Genomic DNA, 27798 nt, shown 5'->3' with positions numbered 1-27798 from the left:
AACCGGATGAAGGAGGCCTACCTGTGCAAACTTCAATGACAGGTAAACAACAAATCCAGAGACTCCTTTAGGCAGCCCAAAGACCTCAGTCCAATGAGGATTGAAGAAGATGGGGGTGTCAGAAACTGTCAAAGGAGGATATCCACTTCTATCCATGACAGAAGAAAAGGATCGACTATCCCACTTCAAATTTTTTAAAACAAAAAACAGACCTGAGAGGGAGTTCAGACATGGGACAACAGGCAGCATCATAGGAAAATGACCCCTGAGGGAAAGAACTAAAGTGATGCATCCTGATTGCCTAGTCTGAAATTTGGTGAGAGTTTCGAGGCCACAGTGGTGGGGGAGGAGGTGGGGAGATAAAGGAAGTACTGAGAGAAAGAAACAAGGTTGTGATTCATCGAGACTAAGATGAGGAGGACCAAGTACCAGAAAGGAGAGGGCCACACAGAAAAGTGTTACAGAGACCTGGGTGGGGGAGGGGAGCCCCCCCCCCACTTCCCCAGGGAGGTAGTTCACTTCAGTCTTCACCTGTACACCAATTAACACATGTGAGTGAGTAAGCTACCTGCCACCAGAAAGAGCCAACAGAAAAAAACAAAAACAAAACAAACAAAAAAGGACAACAGGCATTGTAGCTCCCACAGCTCTAGAAATATGTTCACTCCCAACAACCAGACCAGGGAACTTTATGGCACAGGGGCCACAGGGATGAGCTCTTGGAAGAGTGTCGCCTCAGCAGAAGAGCCATATTAACACCAGACAAAACTGCTAAACTAGGAACTGCCTAACAATGTCCAGGTATATATTCAAAATAAATGAAGACAGTGAATCAGATACTTGTTCATAGCAACACTATTCACAATAGACAAAATGTGGAAATAAACTAAATGCCCATCAACAGATAAATGTATAAATTGTGATGGGAAAAATAAGACATTTTGGGGGGCTAGCAATCTGAATCTGTGCCAATAATTTAATGCACATTCTTGTTAGCCTATAGTCTAGTCACTGTCCCTTCTTTAATTATCTGGTCCTGCAAGATCTGTTTACCTAAGTACTACTCCCATTTTAGAAAGGCCATAAACCACGAACCATGCTTCACATTTTCTGTTATGGTTATGCTTTGATATCTGGGCCTTGCTGATCCTGGAAGTCTGCCCTCCTAGTGTTAGCCTATTCCTAGAGATAGGATAAATAATGCCTCAGAGTACCTTTCACATGCAAACCCACCAATTAGAGCCCACATCCCACCCCTCTGCTATGGGTCCTCATACTATGCCAACCCCAACCCCTACTCAGGGTTAGGTACCAGATGATCAGGGACAGCCCCTCTCATTCCAGAATCTGCTAGACCAGTGGTTCTCAACCTTTCTAGTGCCTCGACCCTTTAATACAGTTCCTCATGTTGTGGTGACCCCCAACCATAAAATTATTTTCATTGCTACTTCATAACCGTAATTTTGCTACTATTAATGAATCGTAATGTAAATATGTGTTTTCCGATGGTCTTAGGCTCTACAGCAGCAGTTCTCAATCTGTGGGTCGCAACTGCTAGTGCTGTGCTAGACAATCAAATCAATCCTGAGCCTGCTGACCTTGTCTTACCCATTCCTTCCCATGGAAACCACAATCAATCTCATTCCTAGCCTCCTCTGGCTCCTAACCAATCCTGGTGCTTCGCTGTGCAGTTGTGCATGGCATAGTATGCCTTTTATTTCTAGGGATCCATATACTCAACTTCTTTCTTTATGATAGTTCTTTCCTTATCTGCTGGTCTTACCATTCCTGATTCAAACAAGTCCCATGTACCATTAAAAACATACATACAAATATGGCCCAACTGATTATTGACAGATATCAATAAGGGAAGAACAAATATCACTGTTTTTACCTAAAACTAAACAGGCCATAGCAAAAATCTGATGTCACAAGAAAGACAGCTTTGATTCCAAATTTCTCCAGATTTGGAAGACCAAGTGTCTCATTAACTCACCAACAGAGTGGATTCAGAGTTCTGCAGTGCCAACTAGAAGTTTGGGATAATTAGAATTTAAAAGAGCTTCTGCAGGGGGAGGATAGGCAAAGCTGATTCAACTTCATTCCTACCACAGAACCCATCAATGCAATTACTGTTTTGAAGTAATTATACTCTTGGTGATGGTCTCAGCAGAAAAGAAATGAGGCAGCCCGGCAGTAGAACTTCTTTACTCCTCCACCTCAAAAATACTATGTTGGATAAGGCCAATACGTAGCGGAGATGTGGTCATCAAGGCCAATGAATGCAGACTCTGAGAGCCCCTCACCTGACCTGGGCCTGGCTTTGTCCTTTGTGGCATGCCTGTGCTCTCTGCCCTGGGGCAGCAGACTCTTCATCTTCCCACACTCCTTAGTGCGAGTTTCCTCTGCTCAGAAACTCAGCATTATTTGTTTGTTTCATTTGCTATTGATTTATTATACTCCACGTGTGTGAATACAGATATGCACATCCATGTTACAATCCTTTTGAATAATATTGAACTTAATGCACTATCAACTTCCAATAATTTATAAAATAATTTTTATGTCATCACACACATGGACTTATTAAATTAAAATGTTAATACTTATTATATTATATTCTTAGTTTTCTGAGTGGGTCTCTTCGTGAGCAGAATCAGACAAGGGAAATCTGTTTGGCCTCTCACCAGGGGATTGAAGCTACTTAAAATACATCTACTAGACTTTCTAGACAACTCCCTGAATAAGAGTTTTTTCAATCAGTAATAGAGAATTAGCTCTGCATGTGCCTTCCTGGGACCTCCCCATGGGCAGGTTGTCAACCAGTGCCAGGCCCTGGCAGGGACAAGAGGCCAGGTGCTCAGTCCCTACTTTTTTTTTTTTTAAATTAAATTATTATCTGTGTACATATACCATTGCCACCCCCCCATACATGCCCTCCCTCCCCAGAGTTTTGTGTCCATTGGTTGTACTTATACGCATGTATACAAGTCCTTCAGTTGATCTCTTATCTACCCTAGATCTCCCTACCCTCCCGGCTGTAATTTGACAGTCTGCTTGTTGCTTTACTGTCTCTATATCTATCTTTTGGTTCTTTAGTTTATAATGTTCTTTATCATCCATAAATGAGTGAGGTCATGTGGTATTTCTCTTTCATTGACTGGCTTATTTCACTCAGCATGTTCTCCAATTCCATCCAGGTTGTTGCAAACGATGAGAATTTCTTCTTTTCTATGGCAGCATAATATTCTATTGTGTAGATGTACCATTGTTTTTGGATACAATCATCTGCTGATGGGCACCTAGGCTGTTTCCAAATCCTAGCTATTGTAAATTGTGCTGTTATGAACATAGGGGTGCATATATCCTTTCTGATTAGTGTTTCTAGTTTCTTGAGATATATTCCTAGGAGTGGGATTACTGGGTCAAATGGGAGTTCCATTTTCAGTTTTTTGAGGAAGCTTTCCACAGTGGTTGCACCAGTCTACATTCCCACCAGCAGTGTACGAGGGTTCCTTTTTCTCCACAACCTCACCAACACTTGTTGTTTGTTGATTTGTTGATGTTGGCCATTGTGACAGGTGTGAGATGATACCGCATTATTGTTTTGATTTGCATCTCTTGGATAATTAGTGACTTTGAGCATGTTTTCGTGTGCCTCTTGGCCTTCCTTCTATCTTCTTTTGAGAAGATTCTATTTAGATCCATTGCCCATTTTTTAATTGGGTCATTTATCTTCCTTTTATTAAGTTGTATAAGCTGTCTGTAGATGTTGGAGATTAAACCTTTATCAGTGATAACATTTACAAATATGTTCTCCCATACAGTGGGCTTTCTTGTTGTTTTGTTGATGGTTTCTTTTGCTGTAAAAAAGCTTTTTATTTTGATGTTGTCCCATTTGTTTATTTTCTCTTTAGCTTCCATTGCCCTAGGGGCAGTATCAGTGAAGAAGTTCTTTTGGCATATGTCTGAAATTTTGCTGCCAGTGGATGCCTGTATTTTTATGGCTTCCCGTCTTATGTTTAAGTCCTGTATCCATTTTGAGTTTATTTTTGTGTATGGGTGTAAGTTGGTGATCTAGTTTCATTCTTTTGTATGTATCTGTCCAATTTTCCCAACACCATTTATTAAAGAGATTGTCTTGACTACATTGTATGTTCGTGCCCCTTTGGTCAAATATTAATTGAGCATAGTGATTTGGGTTGATATCTGGATTCTCTATTCTATTCCATTGATCTATATGTCTGTTCTTGTGCCAGTACCAGGCTGTTTTGAGAACAGTTGCTTTGTAATACAGCTTAAAATCTGGTATTGAGATCCCTCCTACATTACTCTTCTTTCTCAGGATTGCTTGGCTATTCGGGGTCTTCTATTGTTCTCAGTCCCTACTCTTTATGATGAGTGTGTATCCTGTGATTGTAAAATACATGCCAACCACTGGTGTATAAAGTTTGAAAAGTGCAAGAGATATATTTAAAAGAACCTCCAATGTCCAGACAGAAGCACTGACAGCAATATTTTCTTCTAGCAGTTTCTTATTATAAAATTTATATATTTTAAAAACAAAATGAGATAGGTCACATGTGCTTTTAAAATAATTTAACATATACAGATTTGTATATTTATAAAAAATGTCCATAACAGCTTTTTAGCCTATTACTAGTGTTTATTGATATTCAAATAAATTTTCTCTGAAAATCAAACTTGCCTATTATTTGAAATTGCTTACATTGTTTTTATGGTTAGAAAAATGCTTCTATATATCAAAGATCAGACTACTTTTCACATAATTCTTCTCTAGTTAAAAGAAAAATATGTTGTTTCTCCTATGAATATAAAAGTGATGTACATATGTTCATTTAAGAAAATTTAGGAAACTTATCAGTATGTATAAAAAAATACTAGCAGATACCAGCTTGCAGAAGCAGATGCCACAGACCTTTGGTTGTACCTTTAAAATACACAAAAACATACATACATACCCGCATGCACAGGCACAAACACACACACACACAGAGCTGTATCTTATTTCATATAGATTGTTTTTATGTGTACTTTGGCCTCGTATGCTGGCAGATTTTTTCACCTCATGAATCACTCCTGCAAACACTAATAGCTTCCTAATAATCGATTGTGCTGTGAAAGTACAGTATCTAATTTACTGAATCCTTTACTACTGGGCATTTGGGCTGCCTCCAATTGTTAATGATTTGAACTCATGATGTAATGAACATTTTCTGTACATAAAATTAGTGGTTATCTAATTACTTCCTGAAGATAAATTCTAAAGAAGAGAATTTTTAACCAAAATGCCTGAATATTTCTAAAGTTTCTGGAACCTAAAAGCCCTCCAGAAACTCATCTCCCTCCAGTCACAAAATGATGATGTGAGAGTTAGATCTCTGTGATTCCTTGCCAAACTCCTTATTATAAACCTTCTCAAACTATGCCAACAAGATGGATCCAAGAATGACAGGAATACATTATTCATTAACACTCAGTTTGGCATCTTCTCACATTTGTCTGTACTTATGTTCCTTTTGTAAACTGCCTAGTAAACATTCACCAGCAAAGTAACTAGATGACAGTTAATGAAACATATGAGGATTATAAAAAGAGAGGACACAGAATTAATTTCTCGCCAAAGGTTCAATAACTATATTGTAGAAAAGTACAAATTCAGGTGTTTTTTTTTAATATTAGAATAAGAATTGTTAATGGACCTAATAACAATTTAATTGGATTAAAAGGAATTCACTGTGAACTCATGGTCATAAAAGCTGTCTCCAGTTCTCACTAAAAGTGGCCACCACACTCATAAATAGCCTAGTCAAGATTTTAGCCTCTAACACTGCTTTCCACAAGAAGAAAAATGTTATTTGCCAAGTAGCTATTTCTATGACTTGATATAGGAGAAAGCAAAGGGCCTGAAATAGAGTTCTGACCGGAAAGCAAGGGCCTTTAAATGTCTGGGGCAGCACTGGCAGCAACTGACTGGGTCCCAGACCAGGCTGTGGGAAGCTCAGCATAAGACAGAATCATTATTATAGTTTAATCTAAACAGGAGCTCAAGCTGAACTTAAGGTCCAAATATTCTTAGAACCTTCGACTAAGTCACTCAACCTAATAACTAATGGCTCAGAAGTGCAAAGCCTCACCTGCTGGCTGGTCTGTTGTGTCCCAGGAGGTACAGGGGTAAACTTCTGTGAAATCACTGTACCCTACAAGTGGAATGGTGCTAGAGAAATTCATTAAAACGACATGCATATAGTCTTGGCCGGTTTTTCTCAGTGGTTGGAGCATCAGCTCTCAGACCAAAGGGTCACAGGTTTGATTTCCGGTCAAAGACACATACCTCGGATTCAGGCTCCATCTCTGGTCCTGATCCAGGTGCATGTGGAGGCAACCAGTTGATGTGTTTCTCTCACCTCTCTCTCCCTCTCCCTGCCACCACTCCCTACTCCCCTCCACTCTTTAAAAAAATCAATAGAAAAAATATCCTCACATGAGATTTTAAAAAACTATGTGCATATATTTTTTTAAGATTTACATACAGTAATAAATTTTGTAATCATTGTATTTCTACATGCCTTTACTGCTAATATATTTAAAAGAATAATTTCTAACTCTGCTTAAATTATTTTTTAAATTATTATTATATATATTTAACATTTTTAAAATATATTTTATTGATTTTTTACAGAGAGGAAGAGAGAGGGATAGAGAGTTAGAAACATTGATGAGAGAGAATCATCAATCAGCTGCCTCTTGCACACCCCCTACTGGGGATGTGCCCGCAACCAAGGTACATGCCCTTGACCAAAATCGAACCCGGGACCTTTTGGTCCATAGGCCGACGCTCTATCCACTGAGCCAAAATGGTTTCGGCATATTTAACATATTGAGAGGATATCCAGGATGGTGGCATAGGTAAACATATAAACTGCTGCCATGTACAACAATTTCAAAACTACAACTAAAAGACAAAATGTTTATCACCCAGAACCACGGGAAAGCTGGCTGAATGGAAGTTCTACAACTAGACAGAAAGAGAAAAAAAGCACTCAGGGCAGAAACGCTGAAAAATTGAGGTACAGATGCGCACGCGCTCACCTGCATGGAAAACTGGCAGGTGGCGGATTCCAGCTAGCGGTGGGCATTGCTTTCTTCAACCCGAAAAGAGACAAGCTCCCAATCTCTCAGAAATCCAGTTTCTGGGGAGAAGCTGGACTGTCTGCCATCGGGTGGGAGAGTGAGGGTGGCTTGCTTGCAGAGCTGCGCGCAAGAAAAATTGTTTGCTGTACTAGGGTGTGAGATGCAGGGATGCAGTCAAGACGGCTCACTGCCAGACTCTCTGTTTGCCACGCCCTAAGACTCAGCCCAGCACAATCTATTATACAAACACACCCAAGCTCCAAGCAGCGACTTTTGCATATGAATGGCCTTCTCTATTGCAGCTTAACCTAGCAAACTTGCAACCTGGTGCAGACAGCTCCAAAGCCTCCAAGCTCCAAGCAGGGAGGAGAGGACTGTGGTTCTCGCTGTAGCTCCTGCAGGGTGGCCTCAGACAGTAGCTGAACTGCACCCATTGGAGATCCAGAAGCCAGTGTACCTAGTGGTCAGTGTGAGACAGCAGATTTCAACTCCTCTCATGCACAAGTGACACATTCAGGAGGCTGACTCAGTGAGCACCAAAGCCCCACTGAAATAAGGCCTGCACCATAAGCGTTTCTGCAATGCAGTAGTTCTTCCATTACAGACACAGCAGGTCCTCACAGCCAATTGGCCTGGAGGTCAATTCCTTCCAGTGTACCAACAGCAATCAAAGCTTAACTACACCAAGACTTTGCACTCAGCCCAGAAAGGGATGTACCAAAAGCAACCACCTTGGGTGACTGGGGAAGCTGAGCTACTGGACACAAAGCCACTTCATCAACACAGGGAGGCAGCCAAAATGCAGAGACCCAGAAGCATGTCACGAATGGGAGAGATGGAGGAAAGTAAACTACTGGACAACACAGAGTTCAGAACCACATTTATAAAATTACTCAAGAATCTTCTAAAAACCGCTGAGAAACTTGAAGAGACCTCTAAGGAACTAAATGAGACTTTCAAGGACCTAATGAGAATGCCAAAAAAATGGCAAAGGACTAGTCAGAAATTAAGCATACATTGTCTGAAATAAAGAATATATAGAAACTCAACTGTATATCAACATACCCCAAGAGTCAAATCAAAGATCTGGAATATGAGGAAGCAAAAATCACCCAACTAGATAAGCAGAAAGAAAGAAGAATCCAAAAGTCTGAGGATAGTGTAAGGAGCCTCTGGGACAGCTTTAAGCATACCAACATCAGGATTTTTTGGGGTGCCAGAGAAGAGAGAGAATGGGATATTAAAAGCCTATTTGAAGAAATAATGACAGAAAACTTTCCCTACCTGGTGAAAGAAATAGACCTACAAGTTCAGGAAGTGCACAGAACCCCAAATAAGAGGAATCCAAAGAGGACCACATCAAGACACATCGTAATTAAAATGCCAAGGGCAAAAGACAAAAGAGAGAATCTTGAAAGCAGCAAGAGAAAAACAGTTACCTACAAGGGAGTATCCATACGACTGTCAGCTGATTTCTCAACAGAAACTATGCAGGCCAGAAGGGAGTGGCAGGAAATATTCAAAGTGATGAACAGCAAGAACCTACAACCACGATTACTCTACCCAGCAAGGCTATAATTCAGAATTGAAGGTAAGACAAAGAGCTTCACAGACAAGAAAAAGCTAAAGGAGTTCATCACCACCAAATCAGGATTATATGAAATTCTGAAGTGTATTCTTTAAGAAGAGGTAGAAGAAAAAAATAAAGATAAAAATTATGAACAAAAAGACATCAAATATATATCTACCAACAAGTGAATCTAAAAATCAAGTGAATAAAAAATCTGAAGAATAGAATGGACTGGTGAATGTAATAGAATCAGGGACATAGAAAGGGAGGGGACAGACAATTCTCAGAGAAAAGGGGGTCTGAGGGGTGCACGAAGAGATTGGACAAAAATCTTACACCTATGGATGAAGACAGTGGCGGGGGGGGGGGGCATGAGGAAGGGTGGGGAATCAGATGGAGGGGAGCTATGGGATGAAAAAAAGAGGAACACCTGTAATAATCTGAACAATAAAGATTTATTGTAATAAAAAACATACACACATATTGAGCCCTAAAATAAAGTCCAAATAGCAGCAAATGTTCCAATGAAAAAACAGTGGTGGAAGCTCACAAGTTCAGTTTTGGACCTGTTACACCTGAGATATTTGTTAGCATAGCAAGTGGAGATGTCAAATAGTCAACAAAACAAATTAGTCAAAGGTTGATGTGAAAGGTCCAAGACTGAAGTCACCAAAACAGAGATTGGGTGAGACTCCAGAAGAAATGAGAGAGGGGAGATGCAATCAGCCACACTGAAGAGACTGTTCTCCATACACTGACATGAGTACACTGTTGGCTCACACAAGGAGCCAACAGTGTACTCAGGGCAGTGTATGGAGAACCCCAGAGAGCAAAAGACCCCTCTGCCTCAATAGGGTAATAAATAATGATTTGCAATATTCAAAAGGGGGCACTGCTTCCTCCTGAGTAGATAGGGAAAGCTGCATTGCCAGACCAGGTGAGTTTGTGCCAGACTTTGTGGCAGAATTAGTACGCAGAGTCTGAAAAGAGAAAGTACTAATGGATGGAAAGCAAGAACCAGGTCAGGGGCTCAGCCCAATATGGTGGAACATATACTACATAAGAAGAGAGGTGGCAGGTTAAGCTGGTGTTTGCAGGTCAACACCAGAAGACCTAGAACACGTGGGAGAGGTCTTGCTTACTTGGGCTTTACCTGAAAGATAACAGATTGCCAAGGACTACTCAGAGGAGTGAGGGAAGGTTGAAATCTGGAATTATATTATTATTGGAATAACTTCCTAACATCTAGATAATTAATGTATTTTCCCAAAACATCCATGTGGTGCTGGGAGATTTCCATGTAAATTATATCAAAGCAACCTGCACTAAAAATGGGTCATTACTGAGCCAGAGTGGCTCATTTAGCTGAGCATCCCTGCCTCCCCCTGACCTTCCTGTGCACCAAAAGGTTGCTGGTTCAATTCCCTGTTGGGGCACATACCTGGGTTGAGGGTTTGACCGATCCCTAGTTAGAGAGTTTAGAGAAGGCAACCGATTAATATTTTTCTCTCCCGCTCTCCATTAATGTTCCCCACCCCTCTCTCTCCCCCACCCCCATGGGCTTGTACATAAAAAAAAAGTGTCATCACAATTAGTATTAAAATGTAGATCTGAAAAACAACTCAACTTAATAAGATGCTGATCACAAATCAGTGCTTATAATGTCAAGGGAAGACTCAGAGCAAATCATTTGAAAAGGAAAAAGTTTACTTAAAAAAGATAAAAGAGAGTCAGTCTTCAAAGCTGACTCAGCAAATGAAAAAAAATTGGGAAGTTAGGGAATTGAAAATTAAAATGAGATACAATTATTCACCTATTAGATTTGTTAAATTTTTTTAAAACGACAATACTCAATGCTGGCAAGAACTCAGAGCAGGAGGGACTCACTCTCATTCATTTCTAGTGGGAATGGAAAATGGTGTAGCCACTTTGGAAGGTCCTTAAAAACTAAACATAGTCTTACCACATAATCCAGCAATTGTACTCCCTGGTATTTTCTAAAATGAGTTGAAAACTTAATATCCAAACAAAACCCCACACACAAATGTTTATAGCAACTTTATTCATAGCTGCCAAAAACTGGAAGCAACCAAGACATCATTCAATAAGTGAGTGGATAAACAACTGTGGTACATTTGCACAATGAAATATTACTCAGCAATAAAAAGCAGCTATCAAGACACACACACACACACACACACACACACACACACACACAACAACAAAAACCAACAACACAAAAATATAGATGGATCTTAAATAGATATTGCTACGTAAAAGAAGCCAATCTGAAAAAGCTACATACTATATGACTGACTCCAGCTGTATGACATTCTGGAAGAGACAAAACTGTAGATAGCAAATAAGTCAGTGAATACCTGAGGCTCAGGGAAGGGGCTTAAGGATGGAGCCCAGGGGGGTTTTAGGGCAGTGAAACTATTCTGTATCATACAGTAATGATGACTACAAGATAGTAAGCATTTCTCAAAAGCCGTAGACTGTATAGCACAAAAGTAAACATTAGATTATCCAACTTCTTAAAAGGTCATTTAGGATGTTATGGGAATCCCAGGATGAAATGTGGAATTCAACATGTTACAAATGTACAAAAAAACCTCCCTGAGGTGTGAAAAATAAGGTGCTGACCTAAGCCACTTTGAAAATGAGTGAAGTCTGCAAGAGTAATAGCAAAAGGAACTGAACTTAAACACTGTGCTCTAGTTGACAAAGTTGTTTTCCAGAGGTGTGTGTTAACAACTCTGACACTGCTGTGCATGGATACTGGAATTGAACAAGTGGATGGAAGATGGTGGGAGCCAGGTGTTTCACTGTTGGAGTTACACATAAGCAAAGGGATGAGGCTGGGATAATCCTTGTGGTGATAGATTAGAGATGGAAATGTCAGTATGAACTTGTTTAGTTTATAGATGGCTACATATAGAAGCATTTATAGATATGTGTAGGCACAAGTTAACATACACACATATGTCCCCTGCTCTGTCAGCTAAGAGCACCTAGATGTAACATCACCCCAGCAGCAATATTCACACCAGCACCCTGGTCTTAGTTTTTTATATAATTTTCCAATAAAAGGAACCATGTTCCTGATTCTAGGACAGGACAGGATCTACAGAGAATGAGCCTGGAGCCTCCTGTAGTACCAGAAAGGAAAGAGATGCTTAAAAAAACAATGTCAAACATACACACATACACAATGACAGAAGCATATCAAAGGGATATAAGAGCCAACTCAAAGAATTCCCATTAGCCCAATCCTGGGATAATTGGAGCAACAAAATAAATTAGCATAGAACTATGAACCAAAGTATAAAATAAACATCCATGGTTCCATACTTATATGAACAAATGATTGGAAAAAATAAATGGGAGAGAGACAAATCCTCTGCAGATAGTTCCAGCACTCTCTGTGGCCGCTTCATCACAGGGAAGGAGAGGAGCTTACCACACTCCTTAAATGTGCACTATACACCTCGATCTCCATCCACAGAGGCAGTGTGTGAGGGAAGCATAATGTGGAGTGGAGAAACCTGACAGACACACCTCTGTCAGGAGCATAGCCAACACCCCTATGACTACTCATAATGATAAAATATACTCTTGATTATGTGATGAAAATGGCACTTTACCTCTGTGATCTTCCTCCCAAAACCTACACCTGGTCTAACTATGAGAAACATATCAGATAAATTCCAATAGAGGAACACTCTACAAAATACCTGACAAGTTGTCCTCAAAACTGTGATGGTAATCAAAAACACTGTCTCAAACTATCACAACCAAAAAGAGCCTAAAAAGACATGACAACTAAGTGTCATGTGGTGTCCTAGATGGGATTCTGGAACACCAAAAGAACAGTAGGAAAATACTAAAGAAATATAAAGGTTGAAGTTAATAATAATGTATCAACATTGATCCACCAATTATGACAAATGCCCCATAGTATATAAAATGTTAACTGGGTGTGTGGTGTATAAGGGATTCTCTGTGCTATCTTTGTTTTCCCCCTCTGTACTATGTTTATAATAATCCTGTAAACATAAACCTGTTCTAAAATAAAAAGCTTATTTTTTAAGAAAACTGGCAATTAAAAGGAATGAAAAAGACCAAAGTCACAAACTTTTCAGTAGTCTGCTCATGGTGGGAAAACAGCAACTTTCTCACAGTACTGACAAATTCAGAAAGACTGCATACACCTTTGGACATTTATATTGCAGAAGTCTAAGGAAAAGAGTTTTTGCAAGAATATCCAAGATTACAAAAAAAATGTTCAAGATTTTATCATTTGAGTACCGTGTAACTTGTAAGTGTACCTGAAATGCAATAATAAACTGACTATATAAACTGACAAAAAAAAAAAAAGAAAAACAAATATAATCATCTCAATAGATGCAGAAAAGGCATTTAATAAAATTCAATATTAATCATGAAAAAATTCTCATGAATTTCCTACAAAAAAGTCTACTTACTGGTAAGGAAGCAGAACAAAGTGTCAGCTTTGCCTCAATAATATTTCTCATTCTTAAGCATGGTACACTGAATATTCTAGAAGCAGGCTATCAATTCTGGACACCATAAATGTCTTCACACTTCCTGGTTACTCCTTAACAATAGCTCCCTTTGCTGAGCACTTCCAACAAACAAAACACTTTATATGCATGCCACTATCCTCACACCAACCAGCAAGACAGACTAGTATTTCCATTTTACAGATGTGGAAACTGGGGCCCAGAAAGGCTAAATGCTTTGTCCAAGAATTTCACAGAGAACAAGCAAAGGAGCCCGCCTTTGAACTCTGGCCTTCCAGGCCGACCAGCTTCTCTCTCAAAGTTGGGTCATTCCAAAGGCGCCTTTGCCTCCAATCACAGCCAGGATACAGCAAGGAGGCCTGCCAGCCAGGGTCTTGCCGGGCTATGAGCAGAGCTCGATGGTCAGGTAGACATTTTTGTGATCAGTGCAAATGTTCCCAGAGGAACAAAGGATTCTTCCTCATGGAGAAAGATCAGGAGTCATCTTGAATCTGTGCCTTTGAAACAGAGCCAGGGTCTAAAAGCTTTTACAGAACCACATGCATCATAGTCATCAATATGCCATTAGATCCTGGGCATTAATTCCCTAAAAGTATTTATGAACCTTTGAAAGGATTAACCCTTTATCGTATTAAATTGTCCCCCTTCCAGAAGCTACACTTTGCTGGCTTTTTTTTTTTTTTCTTCCAACTTTAATGAGACACTGATCCCCCCCCCCGCCCCCCTCATCTTCATGAAGGTTACTTACTAAAGCAATGCTTTGCTAGTGATTCCTTTCACTTTTTTATTTCCTGAATATTAGGATGATCTCCATTCAGTTTACAAAAGTTCTATGGTTCCCAAACCTCAAATGGCAAAGACAGTGGCGTTCCCCTCCCCAGCTTCTTGATCAACTGGATACCTCAATGGTTTTGGAAGTCGGTATACACAGCACCTCAAAAGTCTCCCAAAAGAATTGGACTGGGCTTTTAGAAGTCATCTAACCTAACTGTTCATGCATGGGGACTCCCAGTGCCCAGCCTCCTGTTGCCACCTACTCCCACAAGGTGGCCCCATCCTCTGCCAGAATACCTACCACAATCAGAGCCCCCTACTTGCTCACCCTACCCTATTCTCATGGAAACCCATGATGCCACTCACCCTATACCAACACTTAATCCTGAGTGTGCTCCTTTCAAACAGAACCACTCCAGTCCTTCCAAATCTGAGCCTTTCAAACAGCACCCAACACCTAGGAGAGAGGAAGAGGGGGGCACTGCCAGATTCTCCTGCTGGAAACAGCTTTTTATGAGTCATACTAACTTTTCTCAATCCTGTGGCTGTTATTAACTAGGGAAGCAGGACTAGAGAAGCCTGAGATGAATCCTCACACAGTCACTTTGGACAAACTTCTTGACTCTTCTAAATCTCAGTATCCTCCTACCTTCCCAAAGCTGCATGAGCAGTCACAGGGCAGCACAAGTGAATGCTCAGCACTGCAGCCTAGCAGATGAGTCTGCACCGGTCTACTGACACTGGGGACCTGCCCCACATGCCAGTAACAGTCCCACTCTCTGACTGCTGTCTAGGAGCCTAACAATAGTCAGGAAGCATACTGAAGCAGGACTATCACCTCCAACATTTGTATTTCATGCTCCTAATAATGCAACCTATATTTACCAACTGCCTTTGGAATCAATCTGATTATGTCTCCTGAAAGTAGGATCATGTACAATGGCCAAGAGTCTCTCAAAGCGGGGCAATGGGAAGCTCATTGGGATTGCAGATTCCCAGGCCTCACACCTAATGTTTTAAAAATCCCAGTGATTTATGTGCACATTAAAGTTTGAGAGGCACTGGCCTACATCCCTAGAGACCAAATGTCTTTCAATTCTAAGGTTTCTGTTTGGGACTATTTCAGACTAGAAAGCATTCTTTTCTTCCCACTGCTACTATTAATAACATGTATACACACTCAGTCAGCATGAAGAGTAAACAGAGACTGGCTCAAGTGCCTAGAAATAAAACTTGTAAAAAGAAAATATAAGTGTGCTGAGAAGTCTCATCACCATGAGATTTCCTGTCATCTTTTTACCAACCTCCCTCTAAGCACTTTCTCCTCTATTTGATCAAAGTTTGTAGAGAAAAATTGTGCTTTTTAAAAAAAAAAAAAAAAACTCAATTCCCAGATGTAAGTGCCACTGGGAACCAGAACAGTCTCAAATTGAAGAAGAAAGAGAAGAATTCACTGGCATTTTCTGACATCTTCTGAAAGCCAGTGAGCTCATCCTTACTGTCCACAGTGGACCAGCATTACTCCCTCCACTGGCTGGAGGTTCTAAGCTGCTAAAAGGCCTCCCATACCATTTGGGAATTGTGCTAACTGAACCAGCATGCTGATTAAGTCAAAACCTTTCCTCATTCTAGAGGATTTACTGCATGGTGGGTGGGGTGGGGGTTGAGGGAGGCAGCAATAATGAACTCTATCACGTGCTAGAGAGCTAGTTCTGGCTACTAGGCATCTGGGCAGCACATGATAGAAAGGAAAAGCCTGGACACCGCAAGGCCTGACTAGTATGGGGATCTGAGCACTGCTATTCTGTCAAAGCCCTCAGGTGACTCTCCTGTGCACTCAGGGTAGAGAAGTGCAGCTCCAGGAGAAAGGGTCTGCTGGAATCATTACCACTGGCATTGTGTAGTAATGAGGTGGGTTTTCTAAAGCACAGCACTGCTAATATAATGATGTGACTGTATGGCTACTGGGTGTCCTAATATAATGATGTGACTGTATGGCTACTGGGTGTCCTGGGTGTCCTGAAAGGTTCTTTGCAAGACTGGTGCTCCCACAACATAAATGCACATGTACAAAACGCAATGGTGTGTCCCAACACTGGGCATCCTCTGTGCCTCTCCTACCTCTAAGTGGACCGAATTGGGGAACCTATGGCCAGGCCAACATTCATCTCTGCTAGATGGGTGTATGGCAGGAAACAGGGAACAATGGCAACACTGCCCATTTTCATATGGCCAATGAGCTAAGAATGGTTTTTGTGATTTTAAAAGGTTGGGAAAAGCCGAAACCGGTTTGGCTCAGTGGATAGAGCGTCAGCCTGCGGACTGAAGGGTCCGGGTTCGATTCCGGTCAAGGGCATGTACCTTGGTTGCGGGCATATCCCCAATGGAGGGTGTGCAAGAGGCAGCTGATCGATGATTCTCTCTCATCAATGTTTCTAACTCTCTATCCCTCTCCCTTCCTCTCTGTAAAAAAATCAATAAAATATATATTTTAAAAGGTTGGGGGGAAAATGAGAGTTAGATCACATGAGGCCCACATACCAAAAATATTTACTATGTGGACCTTTACAGAAAATGTTCAGACTCCTGGCTTGTGACAGTTAAAGGTGTGCAGATATCCCTATCATGGGTCCACTCTAACAGGCACTTTTTCTGTCTAACTCACAGTCAGAAAAGGCCTAAAATGCCCAGAAAAGGTGAAACCAACCAACATGTGCTTAGTCATCCTAAGAATCTCAAGAGAAAACACAACCACTAAGTGCAAAGCTCCCTAAGGAGCAGGGAGAGGGTCATGTCTCCATGATCACAAGGGAACAGTCCAATCGAAAGACTGAGGATGAGTCTCCACAGACATCCTGGCCAGTGAAAGACCCTAGCAGTCACTTACTGCTGTGCCTCCAGGCTGAGTCTTGCTGTGTAGTGGGCCAAACTGTACTGGAAAGTTCAAGTTGCCCACAGAGGCTCTTATTGAGGTGAGCCTTGAGTTGAAGACATTCCTGGGACTAAATCCAAACTGCTATGTCCCCATTAGGCCCCACAGTTAACCTCAGCACTTGGCTGATCCTAGGAAGGACATCAGAACACAGGACACACAAGGATGATTCACAATCAGGAAGCAAAATCTAGGTGGGTTTTCTACAACACAGCACTGTTAATGTAATGATGTGACTACATGGCTACTAATGATGGTTGTCCTGCAAAATCTTAGAACCATGCTGCACAGACAGAAACCCCCTGGTGCTGATGAAGAGGGCCAGCAGAGGCCTTCCTGCTGGGTCAGTGCTCCTCCAACCAGGCCCTGGACACCCCTCTAACCAACTCTGCAATCAAAGTCAGAACAAAAGGCATGCATTTCTATAACAGTCTTCATGGAGGATGTCAAAAGAGCACTAACCAGGCTCCCAGAATCCAAAGGAAAGCAATACTTGGTTATCTCCCAAATCAACTGTCACGATGTATTCAAGAGACAGAAGCACTCTGTGTCGTATACCTTGCATTATATTGCATCCCTCTGCGTAGGGCATCTGCTCACAAAATTGATTTAGGAGAGATTATTCAATTCCATTTTGCATTTTCATGTTTTGGAACTCTGCCAGCAGCAACTTCTGTTCTTCCAGAGGTCAGAGAGCTATGGACAAGACAATCTCCTGCTGTTGTAAATGGAACTCCATATTCCCTTTATGAATTTCCTGTCAATCTTCAAATTACTTCAAATACGATTGCCCTTCATTTAGACAGTGTTTTATGTCTTCCTGTCTACCTTCTTCCCATATTCGATTACCTCGTGGGCTGCAGACAGCTCTCCCTGGAGCCCCTCTGGGCTCCTGTGTCAGAGGGAGTGTGGGTAGATGGGGACAAGGGGGGGAGAGGGGAAACTGCAGCCTCTGATTTACAGCAACCTGGCTGACCACAGAAAATGTAAGCTAGTATGTCTTGCATTTTTTTAAATTCCTGCTTTTTGTCCCACTTCCCCCACCAACCACCATCACAGCCCCATATTCTTTTTGCAGGAAAACAAGTGAACAATTGTTGCTGTCTTCTCCTCTCACTCTGGTTGGGCTTTACCTGCCCTTTACTCAGCCACGAGCCACTCCAATTGCCAGTGACTCCCTTGAGGGGTCCTCCATGTTTGATACCAGTCACCCCATCCACTTAGGGCTCCCTGTGCTCTCTGCCAGAATCATTGATCAACTTCCTGCATGGGGATCAAGCCCAAAACCTGGGTATGTGCCCTGATTAGGAACCTAACCATGACCTCCTGATTCATGGGTCAACACTTAACCGCTGAACCACCAGCTGGGCAAGAATTGAAGCAAACAATCAGTTGAGAGGGTCTCTGGGAGGAACTAGAGCTTATGAAGTTCTTGTACTCTGCATAATTGCAAGAACCCTATAAGAACTTTGTTTATAATAAAGCCCTATGGTTCTAATACTCCCTCCTCTCTTTATTTCCTTATCCCTTTTATAAACACTCCTCTACCTTGGCACACAGGCCAAAGTGTGGAATTGACTTGTCATGTTTACATGCACTGGGTTACAACACTTCTGTTTTCTCAAGTAAATCCTTTTTCATAACTAAACACCTAGTCAATATTATTTTTCAGTAAACAACACTTACTACTATGTGCCAGCCCCACTGTACAGGTTCCAAGATCACAGTGAAATACTCATCTTCTCCAAGCCTTCTTCCAACCATCCAAAGTGCCTACTTCTCCAAAGCTCCATGTCCTTCCTTTGCTCTTCTCTGATGACTCATACATAGCTGACACTTGATGGCATTGAGACTTGTGTTCTTGCATTATCCTCTCCCCTGCTGGATTACATGCTCCTTAGGGGTGGGCCATTGCTCACCAGTGTGAATCCTCAGCATCCATCATGACAGGGCTTTCCCATAAACAATGTGTTTGGTTGAATTCCTAGCATCACATCCTAGAGCCTCATCCTGGGAAGGCTTTCTGAAGAAAGGGTTTAAGGCTCACTTGATGAAAGCAAGGGCCAGCACATGACACAGGAAAATAAAGAGCAATCTTTGTGATGGCTCTAGTCTGCTGCAGTGATAGTATTAATTCCAGCGGCACTCTTGGCCAGAAATGTGGGAGCCAAAAGGCTGATGAGCTCATCGCTGAAATGCTGGCAAGCATGCTGTTTCTTGGCCCAGCCCCAAAAGAATGTGATGTGAGCATTACCCGCCATTAAGCTGACTCAGAGAACAAATGATTAAGTTTCTGATAAATCAAGGAGAAGATTCTGGCTTGGACATTCTTTATTCTGATGCAACTTGAGTTTAACGCTTGGTGAGGGATAATTCCAATACAACCCAAAGGAACAGCTCTGATGTGGTGTGTGTGTTCTCAGCCAGTTTTGTCTGTGGGGAGTGGAAGGGGGGTGGGGATAAGGAGCATTTCACTGCCTTCTAATGTTTTACCAGCCATTCAGAATCCTCTGTGAGCAATCATCTTCAATACCAGGCTATAAAACAGGTGATTCTGTTTATAGGAGCTGTGCTATTTAAAGACCAGCTAGCTCATTAACATCAACTGCCATAGCCCTGTACTTGGTGTAGCAATTCAAATATGGGCCACAAATGGAGAAGAATCTTCATACACAAAGGAAATGAAAGATGTTAGAGGTCATATATCACCTAATCCACACCTCTGAGGGCATAAAAAAATAAGTCCCCAGGCAGGAGTGGCTCCCAGATGAAAAGGCTAACAACCCCACATTATTTCACACATTTTCATTATTCTTTCATTCTGGAGACCTGGGGGTGGGGGTAAGACTACTGTGAGTGACTTAATCAGTGCGAGTTGATGGTGGCACTTAGAAGGTAAGCCCAAGTTCAGTCTGCCCTCCCTTCACTTCACTCTGGCACAGATCTCTCCCACACACCCTTCTTCCTGTTGGTCACTAACACCAGTTTCCAGAAAGAGACACAGGCATTAAAAGAGTACAAAAGCACACACAAATCTTATCATATTGGGAACAAGAAGCCAGGTTTCTGACTTCATTTCCACTCCCGAGGAACTGGGGGCAAGACCCACTCATGACAGTGATAGTGTTTACCTTACATGTGCTTGTATTCTATGACAGGAGATCTAAACCTCAGGATTTTTCAGGAGCCTTGGATTAGTAATATTCTATGATCTCTGATGCCCTATGGTCCCGTCAATTTCCTTCTTTTTTAGAAAGATTCAATCATGTTTAACACATTTTAGGTAATAAATTAGAAACTGAATCTTATAGTTTAAAGTTTTCTTCTCATGATGATCTGGAAAATACAATTCATGGGAATTCCCTACTCCCAGATTCCTGGTAAAAGCAGCTTTGCTGTACTTTCCATAAACAGCACTGGAATCAGCCGAATTCCCACCTAGGGAGAGGTGCTGAGGCAGAGTTGGGATGAGCACACAGCACCACCACTCTGCAGACACATGGGACTATGCCCCAATGGGCAATGCAGCTCATCTAGTGACAAAGACATCCCTAGAGTTATGCTTCTTTACCTTTGTTTTCCCATTGGCACCCAGTAAACTTGAGTGAGCCAGCAGCCAATAGACCCAGACCTTGAGGGTCACTCACTCCTCCTCAGCCACCACCTCACTCTAGCATAGAGCCCTTCTGCAGCTGCTGTGCAGGACAAATTTCCTGTTTCCTCTGTGTTATACAATTATCCCTATGTATCCACAGGAGGTATTGGTTCCAAGACCCACCAAGGATACCAAAATTCACAGATACTCTAGTCCCTTATATAAAATGGTATAGTATTGTCATATAATCTATTCACATCCTGCCATATACTTGAAATCATCTCTTGACCATTTATAATATCTAAAACAATGTAAATGCTATGTAAATAGTTGTTCAGGAAATGACAAGAAAAATCTGTACATGTTCAGTATAGACACAACCATCGTAGGCCTATCTAGGCAGTATATGTCAGCAATAAAGTAACATTTTTAAAAACATTTTCAATCCAAGGTTGACTGAACCCATGGATGCAGAATCCGTGGATATGTAGTTCTTCTTAGGCAGCTTTTCAGCTGAGAGCTTGTCCTACCAAACTTCTCTCCCTCATTTAAAAAATGAAAACAAACAAACAAAAAACACCTTAGGATCAGTAAAACCATTTATAACACCTTTGATCTTCATCTTCATGCTTAGCACAGAGATCTATATCACACTAATAATGTTGGTATTGATAAATGTGAAATAACAGTCTGGAGTCAGGCTCCATCACAGAGCAGAATCGCCTGTTGGGCTTTTGCGTTAAAAATCAAATTCTGACACCAATTTCTAAAATTATTTACAATATTAAATTTGAACTAAAGCACTCAATTTCCTTCCAATGTCAGTCTTTCAGTTGAGCAGGTGCCACAAACTTTCCTATTAGCATTTATCTAAAAACAAATAAACAAACAAATAACTCAGTCTTCTCTCTGATTCAGTGTTTGTTAATAGTTCATCAAATCGGCAATTCTCCAAGGCTTTTCACCAAAGCCATCTGTGTTTCCATTCAAGCCCTCCTTGACCTGCCAGTATATTATGACACTAAACCTCAAGTTCTCAAACTTTTTGAAATCAGGACTCCTTCCATTTTCTCAAATTATTTTTAAATGGGTTCTACCTATTGATGTTTATACTACTTGAAATTAACACAGATTTCAAATTTATTTATTAAGTAACTCATTCACAATGAATAAATTCATGACATAATATAAAAAACAAAATGTCTAATAAAAATAACTAGTTTCCAAAACAAAAATAAATTGGTGAGAAGAATTTCTGAAACTCTTTAATGTCAGAGTTAATAAAAGACAGCTGGATTCTCATATCTGCTTCTGGATTCAATCTGTTGTGATCTGTTGTTCTGGTTAAAGTGGGTAAAGAAAATCCATCTTCACATGGATATGTAGTTGCAAATAGGAGGCATATTTTAATAGGTTTATCAGATCACTGTGGATGTAGTTCTTTGAAAGATTAATACATCAATACTTGACAAGTGGTCTTTTTAAAAATATATATATTTTATTGATTTTTCTACAGAGAGATAGAGAGCTAGAAACATCGATGAGAGAGAAACATTGACCAGCCGCCTCCTGCACCCCCCCCCACTGGGGATGTGTCCGCAACCAATGTACATGCCCTTGACCAGAATCGAACCCTCAGTCCGCAGACCCACTGAGCCAAACCGGTTTCAGCATTTTCTTAAAGGTGAGTTGCAGCACGGAATCTGAAATCCTAGCAATAAACTTATAGGACTGTATCACATTAAAACCCATTATCTATCAGTCTTATACCCTAAGCAGATATTTGCTCATGCATAACTATTTCAACATCATGCATTAGTCACCTGGAAAATAATGGTTCACTGAATTATACAGATCTCCAAAATACTAACACATTTTAATATACAATGTCAAAAAATCAGATTTGTTAACATCACCACCTGGGTTTATCGGAAACATCTTTAAGTTTGAAAAGCTGTTAAGCTCACTATGGCCAATACAACTTTTCCAAAATTCTAATTTTTTACTGAAAACTCAAATTTTATCAGTTACAACAAATATAAGCAGTTACTTCACTTTTGAAGTGACAGGTAAGTGTTAGCCAAAAACACAAGTCTGATTAACTATGGTTTCTCAGTTATTCTTTAAAGTAAGAACAGTACTTCATGAGATGCTAGTTCAGCTCCCAATCCACAAAAAAAACCACAAGTGTTTTTCCTCAAAACAGTAATTGTAATTCCATCTGCAGACATGCATTCTGCAAACTTCCTATTCTGTCTTTCAGAATATTAAAAAAAAAACAAAAAAAAACAAAAAAAAAAACAGGCACTCAAGGATCAAGATTTAATAAAATTAATAATGTTTATTGCCTCATCAAGGTTACTTCTTAAATGATGTTGGCTTTTTGTATGCGAAGGGGTGGCAGTGAAGGATACCATCACAATAAGTAGAGTTTAGGGCCCAACCTTGATGGTGCTCAGGCACCCATGGTTTTGCCCTCCATCAATTTTGTCATCAGATCAAATATCAACACAGTAAGAAGGAAAATAATGTCTCTGTATCATTAGAAAAACAGTTGTGGCCTTCTCAACCCCCTGAAAGGTTTCAGACACCCTAAAGGCCCACAGGTCACAGATTTCATGGGTATGCTTAGGAAAGCCAAGAAGAGGGTTGGGAGACGTAAGTCTGCCTCCATAGGTGAAGCAATGTGTCTAACATGTCTTAGCCCTGAGCCTGATAATTGGTTCATAACCAAGTGCCTTTTGATTATTCATCAGATATTCCTCTCTCCGGTTGGATTTAATTCCCTTTTTAGGAAAGACTTGCAATTCCCTTTCAGCTCAACATTTCAATCTGGTTCTTTGTCTAATGGTGCTGTAAGTGATAGTGCTAGGGCCTTACATGTGGGTTCCCCTGGTGGACCAGCCAAGCTTGGGCCTGTATGTAGGAGTATGCTCACCTGAACAAGATCTGATACCAGGCAGACAGGACCAACTAAGAACCTCAGCGTCAGCACCCAACAGGAGACAGAGGGACTGACGCACCATACTGCAGACTCACTGAACTGATCCTGCACCCCACTGTTCCTAAGAACTTCCTGCTGGGTCTGAAGGGAGGCCTGAAGCCAGGACATCCTCAGCAAGTCCAGTAAAGCACAGGGTCCCGCCTCAACCGTGCTCTGTTCTATAGATAGGAGAGTCTCTTGGGACCTTGCCACAGAATGCCAGGAAATGGGGATATTCCCCATTCCCAGAAGCTATTCCCGGAAGATGCAGTGGTGCCTAGAGCAAGAGAAACAGAAATGACAAGTTCCTTGTGTGGTGTGTCCAAGAGCAAGAGCCCCTAGGGATCCAAATGTGCCAGAAATGGGGGTGCCATGTGGGGGCTGGAGCCCAGCTTCAGAAAGTAGAAAAGAAAGGTGGCCAATATGAGGGTCATAGGCTTCTATGGGGGTCAGTGGTCCAAATGTCATTCTGGTGCCCTGAGATAAATGCAGTTATTACATCTTTTCTCAATATCAGCCTCCATGCCAATCACATGGATAGTACATGAATTTGAAAAGACCATTAAACCAAAACTTTCAGCTTCCTAAGTGTACCTAGAGAAGTAGGACTATCTCAAGATGAACAATTTCTCAGAAAGTAGAACAATCTACTTCATTATTAGCCGTTTAATTAAGGGTGCAACTATTCAGGTCTAGAAAATTCAGCAACAATTTAATCAAAAGGGGTTGTGGAAGACATTAGTTAAGAAACAAAGTTCTGTTATAAAATCTGTATTTAAAATTCCATCAAGCCAAAGCCGGTTTGGCTCAGTGGTAGAGCGTCGGTCTGCGGATTGAAAGGTCCCAGGTTCGATTCCGGTCAAGGGCATGTACATTGGTTGCAGGCACATCCCTGGTGGGGAGTGTGCAGGAGGCAGCTGGTCGATGTTTCTCTCTCATCGACGTTTCTAGCTCTCTATCTATCTCCCTTCCTCTCTGTAAAAAATCAATAAAATATATTAAAAAAATAAAATAAAATAAAATAAAATTCCATCAAAACTCAAACTGCCAGTCTGGGAAACTTAGTATTATAGATTATTAGTATCTGTCTCATACTATAGGTAACTATAAATTGCACTCTCTATCAAGTGTCACCACCTTGGACTGTTTCTTATTTGCTTAAGGATAATTATGAATAGAGTTAAGACCTCTGAAAAAAGCACCCAACTCCATAAGAATCAAGGGGCATGTTCACTGGTCCTTTTCTCTCTCTGAAGCTATGTTTTCAGAGTTGGTTTAAAGGATGAACTTAGTATGCTACATAAATTATTAATCCCCAAAAGTACTTTAGGATGAAATAATGATGCCTTATCCACCAGAGAACTTTACTATTGAATGTGTTTGTATATCTATCATCTCATTTCGCTTCCACAATGGCCCCAAGAGAAATACATACCAGGAATTCATATCCCTCTATCTTCAAAGCAAAAAACAGAAACGGAGAGCAAAGGATGGGCCCCCAGCCCTGGCTACCTCTGGGAAAAGAGGGGTACCTGTGAGTCTTTATATACCCCAATGTTGGAGTGTCAGGACAATGCTCTAATTCAGTGGTCAGCAAACTGTGGCTCGTAAGCCACATGTGGCTCTTTGGCCCATTGAATGTGGCTCTTCCACAAAATACCACGTGTGGAAGCGCACATACAGTGTAATTGAAACTTCGTGGCCCATGCGCCGAAGTTGGTTTTCTGCTCTCAAAAGAAATTTCAATCGTTGTACAGTTTATATTTAGCTCTGTTGACTGAGTTTGCCGACCACTGCTCTAACTAACTGAGCTACCAGACCGGGGCCTCAAAATGGTTTTCTTCATCAATTTTATTTATCATATTTATATACCAACTTATTCCAAAAAAATATGGAAGTGTCTTATTTTTTCTTCTTATAAGAAATCAGAAAAGACTTGCTTTTCTAATGTGAATATAATTACAAACAAGAAAGATGAAATACCATGACATGCCCTTGTAATATTTGCCTGGAAACTGCCACAAATTTACAGCTTCATTTCTAAGTGGTAGAGAAATAGGAAATGAGGTCAAATAATTCCCAAAGAAAGAGTTTAGGTCAAAAACTGTCCTCTTTTAAAAATTCCCTATCATTAATTACACATTTCAACAGATATGAATTAAGACAGAATGAATCCTTTGAAGAGGAGTGATTCCATAACAAAGCCATTGTCAGGCAGCTGATAATACGGAAGCCCTATTTTAAGCACTGCTAAGTTTTTCCAGTGATCACTTGAAGGCAGACCACTCTCACACCCATGCTCAGCTCAGGGAGAGAAGAAAGGGGGTGCTAGAAGTCTGGGTGACTGTTACCCACTTTGCTTAACTGGGAATCACAGAAAGAGATGAGCATAGGCAAAAACTGGCCAACTTGCCGAGACCAGTTTGGCTCAATGGATAGAGCGTCGGCTTGGGGACTGAAAGGTGCCAGGTTCGATTCCGGTCAAGGGCATGTACTTTGGTTGCGGGCATATCCCCAGTAGGGGGTGTGCAAGAGGCAGCTGGTCGATGACTCTCTCTCTCATCGATGTTTCTAGCTCTCTATCTCTCTCCCTTCCTCTCTGTACAAAATCAATAAAATATATTTAAAAAACAAAAATAAAAACAAAAACAAAACAAAACAAAAAACTGGCCAACTTCAGAGAGACCGGACAGTATCTAGAGACAGTCCCGAAACAAGGGGTTCACCTAGTGGGAAAAGTCACCCCACCACAGGAATACAAAAAAAACAACTGAAAGTATTCTGAGAAGCAAAGGCCCACAAAGACTCCTTGACTGTAGGAAGAGCACAGCTGTCCACACAGATTAGATTATAGAGTTTCTCTCCCAACCATAGCCATTCCTTCAAATACCCTGAATAGGAAGGCAGAGATAATCATCCTAAATCTCAAATTGTTCCTCCTCAAAATAATTCTGCAAATACAAGTCTAGCACACACAAAGAAATAACACTCCATAAGCAAGAAATAATAGAAGTCACAGAAAACAAAAACAGATCCACAAAGACATAAGAAGTTAGAATTATCCAATAGAGACTATTAAAAATACACACACACACACACACACACACACACACTTGTAATAACACAAAAACAAATATCTCCATTTTTTAAGAATGAGCAAAAGACTTGAATAGACATTTTTATAAAGATAAACCAATGGCCAATAAACACATAAAAATGCTCAACATTACTAATAATAAGGGAAATGCTAATCAAAACCACATAAAAGATCACTTCATATGCATTAGAAAATGAAAGTGTTGGCAAGATTGTGGAGAAATTAGAATCTGTATACATTATTGGTGGAAATGTAAAATGGTACCACTGCAATGGAAAATGGTATGGTGGTTCCTCAAAAAAGTTAAACACATAATTACCATATGATCCAGCAATTCCACCTCTGATTATATATACAAAAAAGTGAAAGCAGAGATTCAAACAGATATTTATACACCCATGTTCACAGCAGCATTATTCACAATAGCCAACGAGTGTAAGCAACTCAAGTGTCCATGAACAGATGAATGGATAGACAAAATGTGTTCTATGCTACAATGGAATATTATTCAGCCTTTATAAAAGGAAGGAAGGAAGAAAGGAAGGAAGGAAGGGAGGGAGAGAGGGAGGGAGGGAGGGAGGGAGGGAGGGAAGGAGGGAGGGAGGGAGGGAGGAAGGAAGGAAGGAAAATTCTGACACACACCACAACGTGGAAGATCCTTGAGAACATTATGCCAAATGAAACAAACCAGTCACAAAAGAACAAATACTGTATGATTCTACTTATGAGAGGCTTCTAGAGTAGTCATATTCATAGAGACAGAAAGTAAAATGGTGGGTGCCAGGGGTCTGGGGAAGGAAATTGTTTAATGGGAACAGTTTCAATTTTGTAAGATAAAGCTCTGGAGGTAAATGGTGGTGATCGTTTTGCACAATGATGTGAATATACTTAATACCAAATAACTGTACATTTAAAGTGTACCTTAAAATTGTAAATTTTATGTTATATATGTTTTAGCATAATAAAAAAAACACTATGATTTGTGGAAAAGAGTATGGCAGTTCCTCAAAAATCTACATTTAAAATGACCATATGATCCTGCAATTCCACTTCTGGATATAAAAAAATTGAAAACAGTCTTGAATTTATACTTGTACATCCATATTCACTGCAGTATTATTCACAATGGCTACAACATGGAAGCA

General features: G+C 40.7%; 1 protein-coding gene across 21 annotated transcripts in view; it reads right to left on the bottom strand.

The window, feature by feature from the left end:
- Nucleotides 1–27798, bottom strand: part of PCBP3 (poly(rC) binding protein 3) — a 184306-nt gene that overhangs the window by 131166 nt on the left and 25342 nt on the right. The gene's annotated exons all lie outside the window — the stretch shown is intronic.

Source organism: Pipistrellus hanaki, assembly GCF_964339955.1.
Source record: "Pipistrellus hanaki genome assembly, chromosome: 2".
NCBI classification, from domain to species: domain Eukaryota; kingdom Metazoa; phylum Chordata; class Mammalia; order Chiroptera; family Vespertilionidae; genus Pipistrellus; species Pipistrellus hanaki.
The sequence above is the reverse complement of the archived record's forward strand: the minus strand, read 5'-3'. Positions and strand labels throughout refer to the sequence as shown.